General features: G+C 52.0%; 1 protein-coding gene across 3 annotated transcripts in view; it reads right to left on the bottom strand.

The window, feature by feature from the left end:
• CTBP2 (C-terminal binding protein 2) overlaps positions 1-15396 on the bottom strand; it is a 157460-nt gene that overhangs the window by 67912 nt on the left and 74152 nt on the right. The gene's annotated exons all lie outside the window — the stretch shown is intronic.

Raw genomic sequence — 15396 nt, 5'->3', positions numbered from 1 at the left:
GCTGGAGAGCTCTAGTGGGAGCGACGGCATACTCAGAAAACTCAGATAATTGGTTAATCCGGAAGCCACAAGCCTGCGCAGCACACACACACATCGCGACGCCCTTCACGTGCCGATGGGGAGTGAGCGTCTGCTCCCAGCCTGGCTTTGGCCACAGGAGGAAGCAGCGAGACAAGACACGGGCCATGCCTGCCAGCACCACCCAAACCCGCCAATTCCCTCGCAGGCCTTCAGAGACTCCTCTCTCGTGGCGGCAAAACTACCACGCTCCCCCCAATGTCCACAAAACCAGGGTGAAATTCTAGGCCTCTGGCTCCCTGCCAAGAGTCACCAATTAATTGCCACATAAAATTGCTGATTCCTACCAAATGAAGTTCTACGATTTATCAACTCACGGATGGCGCAGACTCAACAGTGGTGGGAGTCCATCACCCGAGTTACTGCTGTGTTCAGTATCGGAGACGGCTTTACTGGGAATGGAAGTTTCGCAGATTCGCTCATGGAGCAGAAACTTCCAAAGTAAACCAAGGTCTCAAGCAGACACACAGCTCCCTCGCGGTTGTCACACCGGTTCTCAAGGCCACACACTGTCTGGAGGACAAAGTTTCCCTAAACCCCGCCTGGGGCGGGGCCCCTGGATGTGCACCTGCAGCGGAGTCACCCTCCGCCCAGGCCACAGCACCACTGCACTGCACACCCCAAACTTCAGCGCCCGTTGTAATTTAATCATCCAACTCCGCCTTCCTGTAGGAACCCAGTGATTAAAAAAATCACTGCCGATTGCTTTTTTATTTTCATCCAGGGCAATGAATTTATAAATAGCTTGTATGGCACAGCAATTAGATGGAGCCCAACTCTGTGAAAGCCACATGTTATCGACAAGGGGCAGGCACTGCCATGCTTTCAAGGACAGAAGACACCTGTGTGCTAACGGGAGCCTTTGCCTGCAAGGCTGGGGGTGCCCACCACTCTGTGGGCTGCTTTGGTTTTCCTCACCCTCATCCTGTGCTGTTGGGGACAGTGGTGAGCTGGTGATTTTCTACTTTGAATTGGGCAGGCACAAACAGGTGAGTTTCCTTCCAGTCTACCCATCAGGGAAACAGGCAAGCAGTTCTTCCAAGCTCCCCAAATTCAGGCTTCTGGGGAAAAACCAACTTTGGGGGCATGCTTGGGAGAGGAGTTTCCCCCATGCTCAAAGTAAGCACTGGAGAGTCACCGATTCTTCTTCAAAGGGTGGGAGCTCAGGGACACCTGGGTGGCTCCGTTGGTTGAGTGTCCGACTTTTGGTTTCGGCTCAGGTCATGATGAGGGTGGTGGGATCGAGCCCTGCAACGCACTCAGCAGGGAATCTGATTAAGATTCTCTCTCTCCCACTGCCTCTGTCCCACCCTCCACCACGCATGCTTATGCAAGCGCACGTGTGCACGTGCTCTCTCTCCCAAATAAAATCTTAAAAAAAAAAAAAAAGGTGGGAGTTCTAACCCTCAAGAGAGGAGCACCCCAACTTAAATGGATAACTTGAAACAAAAATCAGAAGTCAGTGTCTTGAAAACCAGAGAGGGTATTAGTATATCCAGCTGGCTGATTTTCCTCATTTCCGGCCGCTCCAATTTGTCTTTTGTCACTGTGGACCCCTCCCCGCCCCAGGAGTGAGGAAGTGGGGGTGCAGCCTGAGGTCTATGGTCAAGGTCACAGGAAGACAGAAAAAGAATGAAACCTTTCTGGTTTGGTTACTCAGCTCAAAGCCAGTTTTGTTCCCTTCTTCTTTCCTAGCCAAGTTCTGCATATTTAGGGTTTGAGTTTCCCCGAGTGTCCCTACCTCACTGGTTTTTACTACTTAATGAGCAGAGCCTATTCTCCAGTGACTATCTGAAATACCGCCGCCAGGTAAGCACTATGGCTTCATGGACAACATGAAAGCAGCCTGATCTGGCAAGGAAATGTCCGGCACCAGCATACACAGCCTGCTGTCCCCGCTGCCGGGACGGGAACCCGCCCTCCACGTAAGCTGTGGGTCGCACAGAAGGCAGCTTCACAGAACACCCAGAGATCTCACCAACGCAGCTGCTGGGGGGTAAATTAGGCTCCTGTTAACACAAACAAAATTCACATGGAAAGCCACTCTCCCTGCCATGAGCTATGATCTGGAATGTTCTTCGACTCAGGGATCTGACCCTTCCAGAAAGGCCAAGCCAGCATCAGAACCCAAATGGAAGTCCTGCGACTGTGGGACTCTGCCTGAGCTCAAAACCCAACAGGGGTTGCCAACCCCGTTGGCATGACAACTCACGGCACTGTACATCGAGTTTATACATTTCTCTGTGGTGATAAGAACACTTTTTTTTTTTTTGAAGTTTTTTAACAACCCAGGGGAGGATCATCAGTTTAATTCAACTTATGTCTGGCTATTAAGTAACTCCAGCAAAAGACAGGAGAGGAACCACGGCCACGAGGCCACTGGTGTCACCAGCTGTTCTCCCTACCGCCCCTGGGGGCTGGGAGACTTGGGGCAGGGCAGCAGTAGTGGTGTGAATCCAGTTAAAAGATGCTAGACCAGGGAAATGGCCAATCCACATCCCTGTGCAGCCAGCCCCCCTCACCCCGGGATTTTCTTCTGTGGGTCTCTGAGCTGGGAACGAAGCGGAAGCCCCAGAGAGAGTGGGAAGTCCCGTCAGAGGAGGAGTCGACAGCACGCACACCCGCTGCATCTGGCCCGCCCCGGCGGAAACGGAATCCTACCAAGGCCTAAGACTAAATTAATATTCGTCAGCCTCCATTTGAAGACACTGATGTTTGTTTCCCTCTTCTAGGTATTTGGACCAGCCTGGCTTATTACAGAACTTTGTCCAAAAAAGGGGGGGGTGTTCCATCATCCACCTGGCTGAGCAGTTAGCTACCCCTCTAGTGTGCGACGGGCCAAAACCTGAACCCCGGCAGGGTGAGAAGTAATGCTCTGGAGGCGAGCAGAGCTACGGACAGAGGACGGACCCACAGCAGGACCCGCAGGGCGGTCTAAGGACCCTAGGGTCAGAATGTTCCGCCTTCTCCCTTGTTAGCTGCACTTCCGGTGCTGGGGGTGTCAGGAGATGAATGGGGTGGGGAGGCAGGACTCCCTGCCTTTGGGGTGCCGTTTTAACAGGGGAGGCGACGTGGAACGGCGCTCGAAAGTGGCCGAGAAATGCAGACAACCTTGGCAGCACCTCTTCCATCTGTCTGTCCATCCCGCGACGCAAGGTCTGAGTGCCGTGTGAGCACTGGGAGAACAGAGCACAAAGGCAGAGTTTAAAATCCTAGCTCTGCCACTTCACTGGAGAGCCGTGTGACCTGTCACCTCAGCTCTCCACACCTTGTTCCTTATCCAGAAAAGGAGCTAGTGGGATTTTTAAAATATAAGAGGAAGGGTCCCGCACGCGGTAGCCCTTGGTAATGGCTCACATACACACCTCAGGGGGACCCAGGAGACTGCACAACTCCCAGAGGAGGTGGTCGGTGTGTGCCTGGGGAGAGCATCTGGGGTGGAGAAGCAGACACCTGCCTCTACAGTCTTGTCAGCTCCCACGGAAAGGTCTGCAGTGAACTGAACACAAGCAAGGCTGCTGATTCCCGAAGTCCCCAGACCCAGGGCCATGGTGAGGCCACACCAAGGTCTGAGGGAGACAGCCTCACGCCCTAGGCTCGCCAACTCACTAGGGGGCTGGCAAGAGTCTTGCCATTCTTCGCTTACGAAGCCCACAAAAAATGGCTTCCACGTAACCCATAACCTGGTTTCATCAAGAGAAAACCATCCGACAAACCACAATAGAGGGACTGCTCCACAACATACGTGAATGTATGCCTCAGAACTGTCAAAGCCAAGAAAGGCTCAAGGAGACAGGAGGACTACATGTAATGTGGTATCTGGAGGGAATCCGGGGACAGGGGAAAAACAAAAAAAAAAAAGACATCAGGTGATCTGGATAAGGTGGACCTCAGTTAACATATCAATATTGGTTCACTGATCGCAACAAATGTACCACGTTAATGTAAGATGTTAGTAATAGGGAACCTGGGTGTCGGATAAATGGGAACGCTAAGCTACTTTCTCAGCTTACCTGTATATCTAAAAGTGTTCTAAAAAATAACATTTAAAAAGAAGAACTGCTTCTGTAAGTGCCATTTCTCCAACTTCCTGCCACTTCCACACTCAGGCCATTGTAGCTACCAGACATGGCATACGTGTCCTAAAACACGGCTGCTTCAGGCAGGGGCGTCAGCTTGTGTTCCCTGGCCTGGGGCCCCGGGGCCCCGGGGTCCCAGCTCTGCAGCGACCAAGGGCAGGGTCAGCCCCAGGGAGCCACTGCGCTCCAGAGCCCACAAAGTCAGGCCCCCAAACTCCTTGGAGGGCGTCACTGCCCACTTCCTCAGGAGGCATCACTCCAGCAACACCGGCGGACACCTGCTACTGAGAATAACCAGGTGTATCTCACCTGGGCTGGTGTGTCCGACAGGAAACAGGAAAATGACAGTCTCAAGGTCAGTCCGGTCACTTGGCAGCAGCTCCCATCACCCCAACTGCAGGGGTCTGGGCTGCTTTACGGCAGAGGCAGGATTCTGCCCTAAGGACGTTCCCGGTGTGAGGAAGACCTATCTGTCCTGTCCACAAATGTCCACTGAGCCCCTGCTGCACACAGACGAGCACCACAGAAGGACTGTCGCCAAACTCAGGAACCTGAAATTTCATCCGCCTTAAAAGGACACAAGTTATGTACAGAGGGAATAACAGAAGCCAAAGGAAAAGTTACTTTGTACTTTTATGAACCTGCTGCCCATGTACCTCAAAATAGTAAGCTGTAAAAATCTAAGATAGAAAGAAAATGTTATTTATGCTTTGGATAACTAAGGTTTAGTGACTGATGAAAAAGCAGAGTATTTCCTCCCTAAAAGACAGGCTACAAGTTTCGATGGCGCAGGAAGCACAGTAAGCAGCAAGCATGGGAAGGATCAGGAATTCATCTGCAGACAGCACTGAGGATGCCCGGTATGGGGGGGCGGGGGGGGGGGAGGACTGGCTCCAAGAGCTCCAATGCCCCGGTAGAGACAACTGTCCGGGTTCCCCAGATTGGCTGCTGGCACACAGAGGCTGAGCCGGACTGGCAGCAGCTGCCAGAGAGGGGTTTTTGAGCCCCTGCTCTTGGGCCCCGAGTGCCCAGGCCCTGCAGAAGAGGAAGTGGGGGACTAGGAGGGTTTAGAAGGTGCTTACTGCACTACCAACTCCCTCGCAACTCGGAGGCCAGGCTCACTTGGCCCAGCAAGGGAGGACCAGGGCCTGGGCTTCTCTAATGGGGCTGCTTGGCCATCTCTGTGATGCCCAGGCCCTCTTCAGCAAACACACCAGACCCGTCTCCCTCTGCACGAGGCTTATGTTCTCCTGTGGACTCCACGGCTTGACCTTAGAAGACTCCTTTCATCTCTCTGATCCCCCGGAGCTCCTGATCAGGGAGACAAGCCCCCAGAATGAAATGCAGGGATGGCCACGAAGGGCCCCGGGCAGAGCAGGTGCCTGCCATCCTCCCAACAAACAGCCCCAGGGCCGGGCGCTCCCAGCCTGACGGTGCCGTGACCACCCACCGGCTCCCCAGCCACCGAGGCCCTTCTGCCAACAACACCCACACTGTGTGGCAGCAACAGCGCGGTTCTGGGAGGTTTTAAACTCCCAAATCAGAATCGGGTCAGTCTAATCTATAAAACATCCTGAACAATGAGTTTCGCCCAGCACGCACTTGCTCAAAGTTTCCATTTAGACAATTCTATTTTCCAGCACGAAATTCCTAAGCCGGGACATGGTCACTTCTGTTTGTTTTGCTATTTAATCAGGAAATGGGAGACTCCGCAGACCAAACCCCCTTTTCGATGGAGGTTCTCAGAAGAGAATCTCTTGTCATTTGCCTGCTCCTGACACCCCGAAGTTGAATATAAACCAGAGGCGGAGTGTCTCCTTTATTACAGAGCGGGGACACCACAGCTGAAGGACTTGAATACAGAAAGATGAGAAGTTGGGGCGCCTGGGTGGCGCAGTCGTTGAGCGTCTGCCTTTGGCTCAGGGCGTGATCCTGGATCCCTGGGATCGAGCCCCACATCAGGCTCCTCTGCTGGGAGCCTGCTTCTTCCTCTCCCACTCCCCCTGCTTGTGTTCCCTCTCTTGCTGGCTGTCTCTCTCTCTGTCAAATAAATAAATAAAATCTTAAAAAAAAAAAAAAAAAAAGAAAGATGAAAAGTTATCCTAAATAAAACTATGTGGACTTCAGTTGATAATAATGTGTCAACATTGATTCGTTAATTATAACAAATATATCAATGGAGGATATAAATGATAGGGAAAACCAGGTGCAGGGCATATGGGAATCTTTGTATTATCTTTTCCATTTTTCTTTCAATCTCAACCTGTCCTAAAATGTAAATATTATATTGAAAAAAATTTAAATCCTAGGGGAAAAGTGACCCACTGTCCCCAATGCTGCATTTGTATAAAGAAGAGATCCCCTGTTGGCGGCAAGTACCTGCCCCCGCCCCTTGCCCTATGTGTTCGAGCAATCTTCCGTCAGCATCCAGATGCTTCTGTGGGCCTGTGACTGCAAAGCCCCTCCGGCCCCAGGCCAGCACCCACCTCCGCTGAGGGGTGGACAGGCAGGGCAGTGGCGGTCAGGCTCACAGAGCCCAGGGGAGGGGCCGGGGGTGGGGGTGGGGTTCCATAAACCCGCAGGCTTGCCGAAGGCGGCCAGTCCTTGGCACCAGACTAGAGGGCCAACCCAGGCTTCGGGGGATGAATGGAAAAACGAGGATATAAATGCAGAACGCCACCGACGGAGGAAGTGGTAAAGGCCGCTAACAAATCGCTCGTTTGTGCAGTGAGCCTGAGCTGATGTGGGACAGGAAATTAGTCCAACATGCCGAGGCCTCGCAGTCCGATTCTTGGAACCAGGCAGGGGGGAAGCCACCCCAAAGTGAAGTAAGACCAGAAACACGGCAGTAAAAACTCACGAGACTCAAATTAAAACAGAGCTAATGGCCAGGACTGCCGGCCAGGGAGCCCGAGCACGGCCCCATCAGCCAGGTTTTAAAGAGCTCTTTAGAGAAGCAAGGCTCAGTAGAGCCATGAGGGAAATAACGGCAAAATAAAATCCGTGACAGATTAGACGATAAATCCCCGCAACCAGAGCAAACAGTCCAATATTTTCCCAATAACTTTTCCTTCAATAACAGAACGATCAGCAAAAATCTACTTCGCAGATACCCAGAAACGGAAGCCCCGCTGCCAAATGCTTCCAAAACAGACAGACACCACACCTTTGCAAAGATGTCTACCAAATGCTGTGTCTTCCGAACACAGACAGCGAGCGGCAAGCGGAGTCTGGCAATGTTTACAGAGGAGGACCGGCCGGAACAGTGGGCTGCATGCGGATGCAGGAGTCAGCACATCTGGTGGAGACAAGGCGTCAGGACAGGCACCTCCCCTCCACACTCTGAGGGTGGCCGGCCGGGGGCCGGGACGTCCACAGGACGCACAGCCTCCCCAGGGCCTGGGTGCTGAGTGCTCGTGGCCAGATACCCAATCCCAGAACAGAACCCAGGGGCGGCCCTATCTGTCCTGCAAGAAAGGGCAACTAGCCGGGGGGGGAGGGGGGTGGATGTCAGAAGCAAAGTAAGATGTCAATTTCTGGGTCCCCCGCACACCAGCCTTCTACTTCCACTGCTCATGGTATGTCAGGAGAGCAGCCCCCCAATACCACCCCCCTCCAGCTGCCAAAGGGAGCTGCTGGTGTCCCAAGTGATGGTCTGGACGTCTCTGGAGGGGACACAACGGAGCAGACACGGGGTAGCAGGTGTCTCTCCCCACCTGGCCTTCCAGGGCCTGAAAACCCCCATCGATAAAAAAAACCAGTCTCAGAGATTCGGTAGATCCCCCTGGATATGCGCTTCGGGGTTAATTATCTCACAAACAAGGCCCCAAATCATTAACAAAAACATTGATTACGGTTTCGCCAATCATTACTTAAGCCACTACTTAAACTGTCGGAGGCAATAAATAGAGATATGACAGAACGGTAAGCGGCTGAGATTCCACCTCCAGAGCCCAAGAACACAGCCCTGGCAGCTGCAGACGGGCTGGGCCAGCCTCACGCACAAACTCTGCCCCAGAAACCAGGCTGAGGACTCCGTTCTGGTTTTGCGATTCCAGCGGCCACCGTGTAATCTCCCGAGAAGATTTTCTTCCTAATCTCTATGTTGGCGGGGCCCACAAAGAAGCTCAAAGGCATTTGATGTCTTCAACGGCGCCCACATTTCTTTCAAATGGGCCCTTTACATAAAATGGACCTATGAATGGGACCAGGAAGCGTATTTTATGCAGCAAACAATTTTCCGTGGCAAATCACCGGTCTCGATCCACACACTGGATCTGCGATATTATGGCTTAGACATGTTTTCCTAGAAGAAAAATAAAAATCAAGTTTCTTTTAGAATATAGGTTCATTAGGGTTTGTCCTACACAAGGGCGAAGCCTCTGGGCTTGAGGCTGTGGCACAGGGTCCACAGGTGGTGGTGACAAGTAGGGGAACTGAGACAACTCTGGGCAGCCAGGGCCAGGCGCTGGGCTGGAGGCTGTGCTCACACCCCCACAGTTTGTGGAAACAGCCTCCGAGAGCTTTCAGGGACCTGCCCAAGGGATCGGGATTGCAGCCGGAGGCTCCTGGACCCGAATCCTCAAACTTGTCCAACACCCCAGGATGCTGAGGACGCTGCGATACACTTGAGGCTTTCTCAGTGTTGGCACTGTGGACATTTGGAGGGGAATTCTTTACTGTCGGGGGCTGTTCATATGTTCGTATGTTTCATAACATCCCTGGCCTCCACCCACCAGATGCCAGCAGCATGCCTCACCCGAATATAACAACAAAAAATGTCTCTAGGCATTGCACAGCTGTGTCGGGGTTGGGGGGGTGCAAAACCCTGGGTGAAGAGCTGCCGGGTGACCTTGGCACCAGTCCTTCTCACCAGGGCACAGAACAGTGGTTAGCAAGCAACGCGGAGACCGATGCCTGAAGTACAGTTCATGTAGGACTTCTCTGTGTGGCCAGAAGGATAAAACTTCCCCACCAAGCAGAAGTCCAGTCTAGTGCTTCCAGTCAGGACCTCTCAGGACAAGGTGGGATGAGCCCCCTGGCTCTAAGACCCTCCTTGGACCGTGGATGTGCAAGGCCCCACCAACCACAGACCCTTGGCACAGGATTGGTGGGGATGCAGGGCCAGCATGGCACCTGGCTAGAAATAAGGGAACTTGTCCTAATTATCACTGTTTTTAGGCTAAAGAAAATTTTGGCCCAGTGATTGTTTGTCCTTAAAAAGCATTACATAAAAATCCACACGTGTATTTTTAATGTCAATGGTCTAGGGACATCTACTCTTTGCCAAACTTTTTGGTGAGGCAATGATCTTTCTTTCCAACAGTTACTTGAAAACAACTTCAGCACTGTTCACACAGTCCATGAAACCCTGCCTTGCCCCAGACTGAGGAAAAGGACATCATGATTCTGGAGGCGGTAAGCATCAGCCTGTGTCACTCGCTACACAGGACGGTGGGCAAGGAGCTGGGGCTGGTGTCTGGGGTATGGTCTTGGGGCTGTGTCCACTATGTGGGCCAATGAGTCTCGATTCACAGTGGCCAGCTGGTCTCAACTCCTCCCTTCCGCTCTTCACCTCCCCCCAAAAGGGAGCTAGGAAGGTAACAGCTACCCCCAACATTTCCCTTCACGATGGCTCACTACAGATCTTAAGGAAAAGGGCCATTTGGCCAACAGTTTAAATCCATATACCTCATGGTTCAGATGGTTTTCTATCTCTGGAAAAACGCACACCTGAGGCCTCAGTTGTCTCATCTAGAAAACAACCAGGGGCTTCCAGAAGCTTCCTTCCAACCTCGCGTGTTGTGACCTAAGCCTGAGTGCCACGTCATAATTCTGAATTTTAGAGAAATACATCAGTAGCTAGAAGGACAAGCTTAAGGCACCATTCTTTTTACTTTCCAGACAATTTCTTGAGATAATACTCTGTATAACTCAGACCCTAGTCAAAAGTTGCTTTTCCTGGCTGGGGGTGGGGGTTGCAGTTTTAGGCTGTAACAGTCACAAGCCAAAGTACCCCACACCACAAACACACTACACACCAGCAGTGCCGGGTGGTTCCACCAGAAATACGATGCTCACCATGAGGAATGCGATGGAACCACCTGAGGGGACAAGGGGTTCCATACAAACACTCAGCCACAGAGACGATCGGGGGTCTTGCTACCAATGACCCAGCAAGTGGCCCTCTGGACCCCCATGCGGCAGGACCGAGTGCACACTGTGAAACACACGGCAGGTGCTCCTTCCCGTCCTCCCCGGATTTTCCGTTCCTCGAAGCAGCCCTGCGCGGGACAGCCCACCGCCCCGGCCCTTCCTAAGTGTTAACCGGCTCATGCCTCCGTCAGCCGGGCAGTGCCCTAACTGGGAGGGAGGTCAGAGCCCCACAATCAGCGTTGCCCAAACTGGAGAGGCCTCTCAGCCGGGGACGGCCCAAGGGGACGAAGTCCCAAGTGCTCATCGACGGGGGAAGGGACAAATAAACTTTAGTATATTCAGACAACGGAATATTACACAGCAGTAGGAAACACTGAACTACCGTTCACACACGACACAGACGAATCCCACACGAGGTAAGACACAAAGGGTACCAACGGCAGGATTCCACTGTAAGTGAAAAACAGGCAAAGGTCATCTAAGGTAAGTCCAAATCGTGCCTTTGAGGAGAGCGATGTAGGGCGGGAGGCTCCTCCAAGGAGACTTCGGAGCTTGCCCTAGTGGGGGTTCAAGAGTGTATTTGCTGTGTAAACTCTTCGAGCTACACTCTTAAGATCTGTGCACTGTTCTGTTTGTATATTCTATTTTCATTAAAATTTTAAAGGATGGATAAAGCAGCCCAAGCCTCACCACTCATTCCAGAGACTCCCTCCTTCCCCAAGATAACTTCCTTCCTGTTGTCCTTCCAAGCTCCAGATCCACCGTCATCTGGCCCACCTCTGGGCCACTTCCCACCTCCCCAGCCCAGACCAAAACGAACCCAAGCATGTGCGTCCTCGACTCCAACAGGACATGTCCGCTCATGAGGGCCCATAGTATTGCATGGCCTCTGGGGAACGGACTCTTGGATTCCAGCCAAGATCCCCTTGAAGTGAGTCCTTAGCAAAGCCTTCCCACCTGGGGCCAGCTCTGCACCACAAGTGGCTTAACCCAGCCGGAGAGTCAGCCTCTCTTCCCGGTCTGGAAGGTCTGGAAGGCTCAGTCCGAGCAAGACTGGCACCCCTCTGCTCCTTTTCCTGGGAACTTGCCACACAGCCCTTCCTCGCTCCCCCCCCCCACCCTCCTTCCAGCTCCCTCTCCCCTTCGGCAGAAGAAACACAGGGATCCGAGAGGCAGAGCCAGTCCGCAGGGCACAAGCTCACTTCTAGAAGCCCTCCCACCCACTGGACCGGACGTAAAAGACACATTTGGCACAAAGGAGCCTCACAAAACCGAAAGCCAGCCAGGTCGGCCCTGCCTCGAGCCAGCGAGAGAGAAAGAGCAACGGAGCTGTAGCAGGGGTTATGGTTCTGCACACACGCTGGCCAGAGGCAGCTCATTTCTCAGGAACGGCCTGCGGATTTCCAGATTTCTTCCCAGGAGAGTTAGAACGTCCAGAAAGGTTTCTTCCTTCCCAGACCCTCTCTTCATCCTTTCCCCTTTAAATTGCCACTTCGGCCAAGAATCATCGGTCTTGCTGCTTCCTGCTGCTCCATTAATTACAATAACAAGAAATAACCCTGCGGTGATGTCATCCAAACTTCTACTTCCTGTAGTGAGCCAACAGGTCAGCCCCACGGCCCAGGCCGGCTGCGTCACGCCTCCATTTTGGAAAGAAAAAAAAAAAAACAAACCCCACCACCCAGGGCTGCTGCACTCCCTGAAAGCTTTTATGTTTACAGAGGCACTCACCCCGAAGGTTTTATAAGTTAAATAAAAATAAAGTGTGTGTCAGGCACTGCTACCACCAAAATGTGGCTATTGTAAGGGGAAAACAAGCCATCGATTGTGTAAAAGCTGTCCATGTAGGTTTATATGCATCAAGAAAAGCCACATTTTCAAGACGCACGTAATGAGATGGAGGGCACAAAGCACACCCAGTGTTTCCAGCATGTGCAAAAGCCGTGTCGAGGTGGAATTTGTCGTTTCTGCCCTCTGCGGGGATACTGAGGCACGCGTGGGTGCCATGCAGACACGTGGGAAAGGAGAGCGACAGAAGTGGAGATGGGGCAGGAAGCTCCCCCTGCCGGGGGCTCTGAGCTCCAGGGGACTGCAGGACAGTTCCTTGTCTCCTTCACAAGACCTGGCCACCAACACTGATAGGCACTCTGAACTTTTAAAAGGGATCGAAGAACAAGGTTGTGCAAGTGACACGCTGTGGCAAGTCCTGTGCTTGGGATTTGCGACAAAGGGCTCTCTGGGGGACCAACGGGAGCCCCTTTGGAAGGAAGGGGACCCGGGTTAGCTGCAGACATCCCAGTCTTCCACTCCTCTGCACTGCGTCCAGCCCCGGTCACCCCTACGGCACTTAGTCTCAGTGGGGCCACCATGCAGAGTCTCACCCCTGGGACCCAGCTTTTCTCGGGTGACTATTTAAAGGGCCAAGTCTGAATCTGGACACAGGGGCCAGCCTGGGGCGGACGTGTTGTTGCAAGAGGAACGGCCACCCTGACGTCATATGTTCCCCAGCCCACGGGGGATGTGACATGCTCAGACCTCAGCACAACTCCCGCAAGAAAAGAAACAGAAGCTTCCTCACAGGAGGCCACGTGTGGGCTTGGGTAGTAAGATCAGTCGAGGGAGCTCCTAGGAATTCTTTCTTACTGTAATGATGGCTGGGCCCAAACACTGCCCAAGACTGATTGATAAATAGATAGATAGATAGATAGATACATAGATCAATCAATCTATTTATTTTTGGTCCCTGGTCCGCCAGAGGCCAGGTCTTATTATCAATTATCTATCTATCTATTTATCTATTTATTTATTTTTGGTCCCTGGTCCGCCAGAGGCCAGGTCTTATTATCAATTATCTATCTATCTATCTATCTATCTATCTATCTATCTATCTATCTATCTATTTTTGGTCCCTGGTCCGCCAGAGGCCGGGTCTTATTATCAATTATTGGCAGCTGAACCCTGTTGTGCTCCCCAGGACACCCCATCACCCAGAACTACATGTTCCGCAGCCACGTTAAGACTTTTCCACGTCTGCAGCTCTATTAACCCTGTCCTGGCCAGGTCCTGACAAGCTCTAGCAGGGTCAATTCCAAGTTCCCGGAAAGTGCTGCGGAGGCAGGAAGGCAGGGATGGGCAGAGGCAGCCCGTTTTTTACTGGGGGCACTCCCGGAGTCAGGCAGTGTTAGTTCATGCGGGAGGACCCACGAGCACTTCTTTAGATACCCTGGGGGACCAGGTGTCTCCCCCACAACTTAATTTGACCCCTCCCAACGAGAGCGCTCCTTCTTTCGCGAACTGTGTTTTCCTGCCATGGATCATAGCCAGAATATTCCTTCTAGGCCACTCAACAAACTGGGGGAAAAGCATCGCGCGCTCTAGCCCTTGGTGAGTCTGAGTCTCTCCGCCTTCCACAGCGGGGTTTCCTGGGTCACCTGGTCCCTGGCGGGTGGAGGATAGGACACGCCGCACCTCCCACAGTGGCCGCCGAGTCTGAGGTCAGCGGTCACTCTCCAGCAGTACACGGCACCCCTCCCACATACGGAAGGAGCCGTGCTGGAGAATATTCTTCACTGATTAACTCATCTGCCTGCCGGACCTCCTTCCAAATTTGGGGTGCAGCCATTCAGTCTCATGGACACGGTGCCCTTCAGACCGTCCTTCTACGCATGAGGACAAACAAACAGTGGGCTGGTTTCAGTAAGATCTGAAGAAACAATGGGGAAAGACCATTTTGAAACAGCCCATTATATTTAGAAAATTAAATCAAGTCCTGGCTCCAAATAGAAGGGCGGCCCTCATACTAGCATGCCATTAATTATTAATTCTCCTGTAATGTCCCAATAAGAACCAAATGGCCTATTCCCAGAGGAAAACTTGTTCTCATGACAAAAGAAGACCAAAATATTTATAATGGTTGTTAATTTGAATAGAATCAGTTCCAAAATTAGGACAACTATTTCAATGGTGAGTTTATTGACAAGGCATTTTCTCAGATGGAAAGCAGGGAGACGGATTTAGAAACCACAGGCCTTTCTCCCGTGATGGAAACCACTTCCAGTATGAAGCACTCCGTGGAGAAGTACTTACCTACATTCCTTCCCTTCGATTTAGAAAGTTTGGGGCAGAATTTTAAAATTCCTATAACCGCGTTGAATGCTTCTGATACTGCACCTGAGCGTTTGAGTGATTGTGTCAAATAAAATGTTCTTCCAAGTTAACTCTGCTGTATATTTATGCGTTTAATATCACAGCTTACTGCAAAGCGCACAAATCATTTTAACAGAGTGTAAATTTAACTACCATGAAGGCATTTTATACTCTGCTTAACTTCTCTAAGGGGCCCGTATTTTTTGGAGCAGATAAATCAAGCTTCTACACAGCTCTACTTAAGGGAACAGCAGTCAAACTTCTAGAGAAACCGCTCCCCCCCGCCCCGGCCAGGCTCCTTGGCTTCCGAGAGACACACACCCATGTACAGTCTCAACCAAGAGGTCCACTTCTGCCGCCTGCCTCCCCCTCTCTAAGCGAGGACGGGCAAGCCAACAGCACATCTGGGCCGGGGCAGGAGTGGGTAAGTGATGGGCCCTCTCCCTGCCACTGTCCTCTCTGCAAGGACAGGGACTGACCACTGTGGACTTGAGACTATTGCTAACACCACGGGGGCTGACATCTGCGCTATCTTGACTGTCCTCATTAGAAACACGATCTCCTATGGATGTTTCCTAAAATGAACTCCGTGCTCCAATGCCAAAAAGGTCTCCAGATGCACACAAGAAATAAAAAAGTGGGAAAAAGAAGAAACCCATGCCCACAGCAGCTGAAGTCATAAATTATTTACTGAATTGAGGGAACCCTAGCCATGGGCCATCTGGAAGGGCCAGACTTGGGTCTCACGCTGAGCCCCAAAGGTCGACACGGGTGGGGGAGGGAGCTCTCCTGGCCAGAGAGAAGCCAAAAGCAACGGCCTCCAGATTCGTGGACATGGGAACACCCTTTTATGTTCAGACTATGCAATCGCAAATGTATCCCACCCACAAATAAATACTCAACACTGCCCACGCCCAAGTCCATACCAGACGTGGTA

Source organism: Ursus maritimus, unplaced genomic scaffold (genome assembly GCF_017311325.1).
Source record: "Ursus maritimus isolate PB19 unplaced genomic scaffold, ASM1731132v1 scaffold_7, whole genome shotgun sequence".
Classification (NCBI taxonomy): Eukaryota; Metazoa; Chordata; class Mammalia; order Carnivora; family Ursidae; genus Ursus; species Ursus maritimus.
This window is presented reverse-complemented; position numbering and strand designations above follow the sequence as displayed.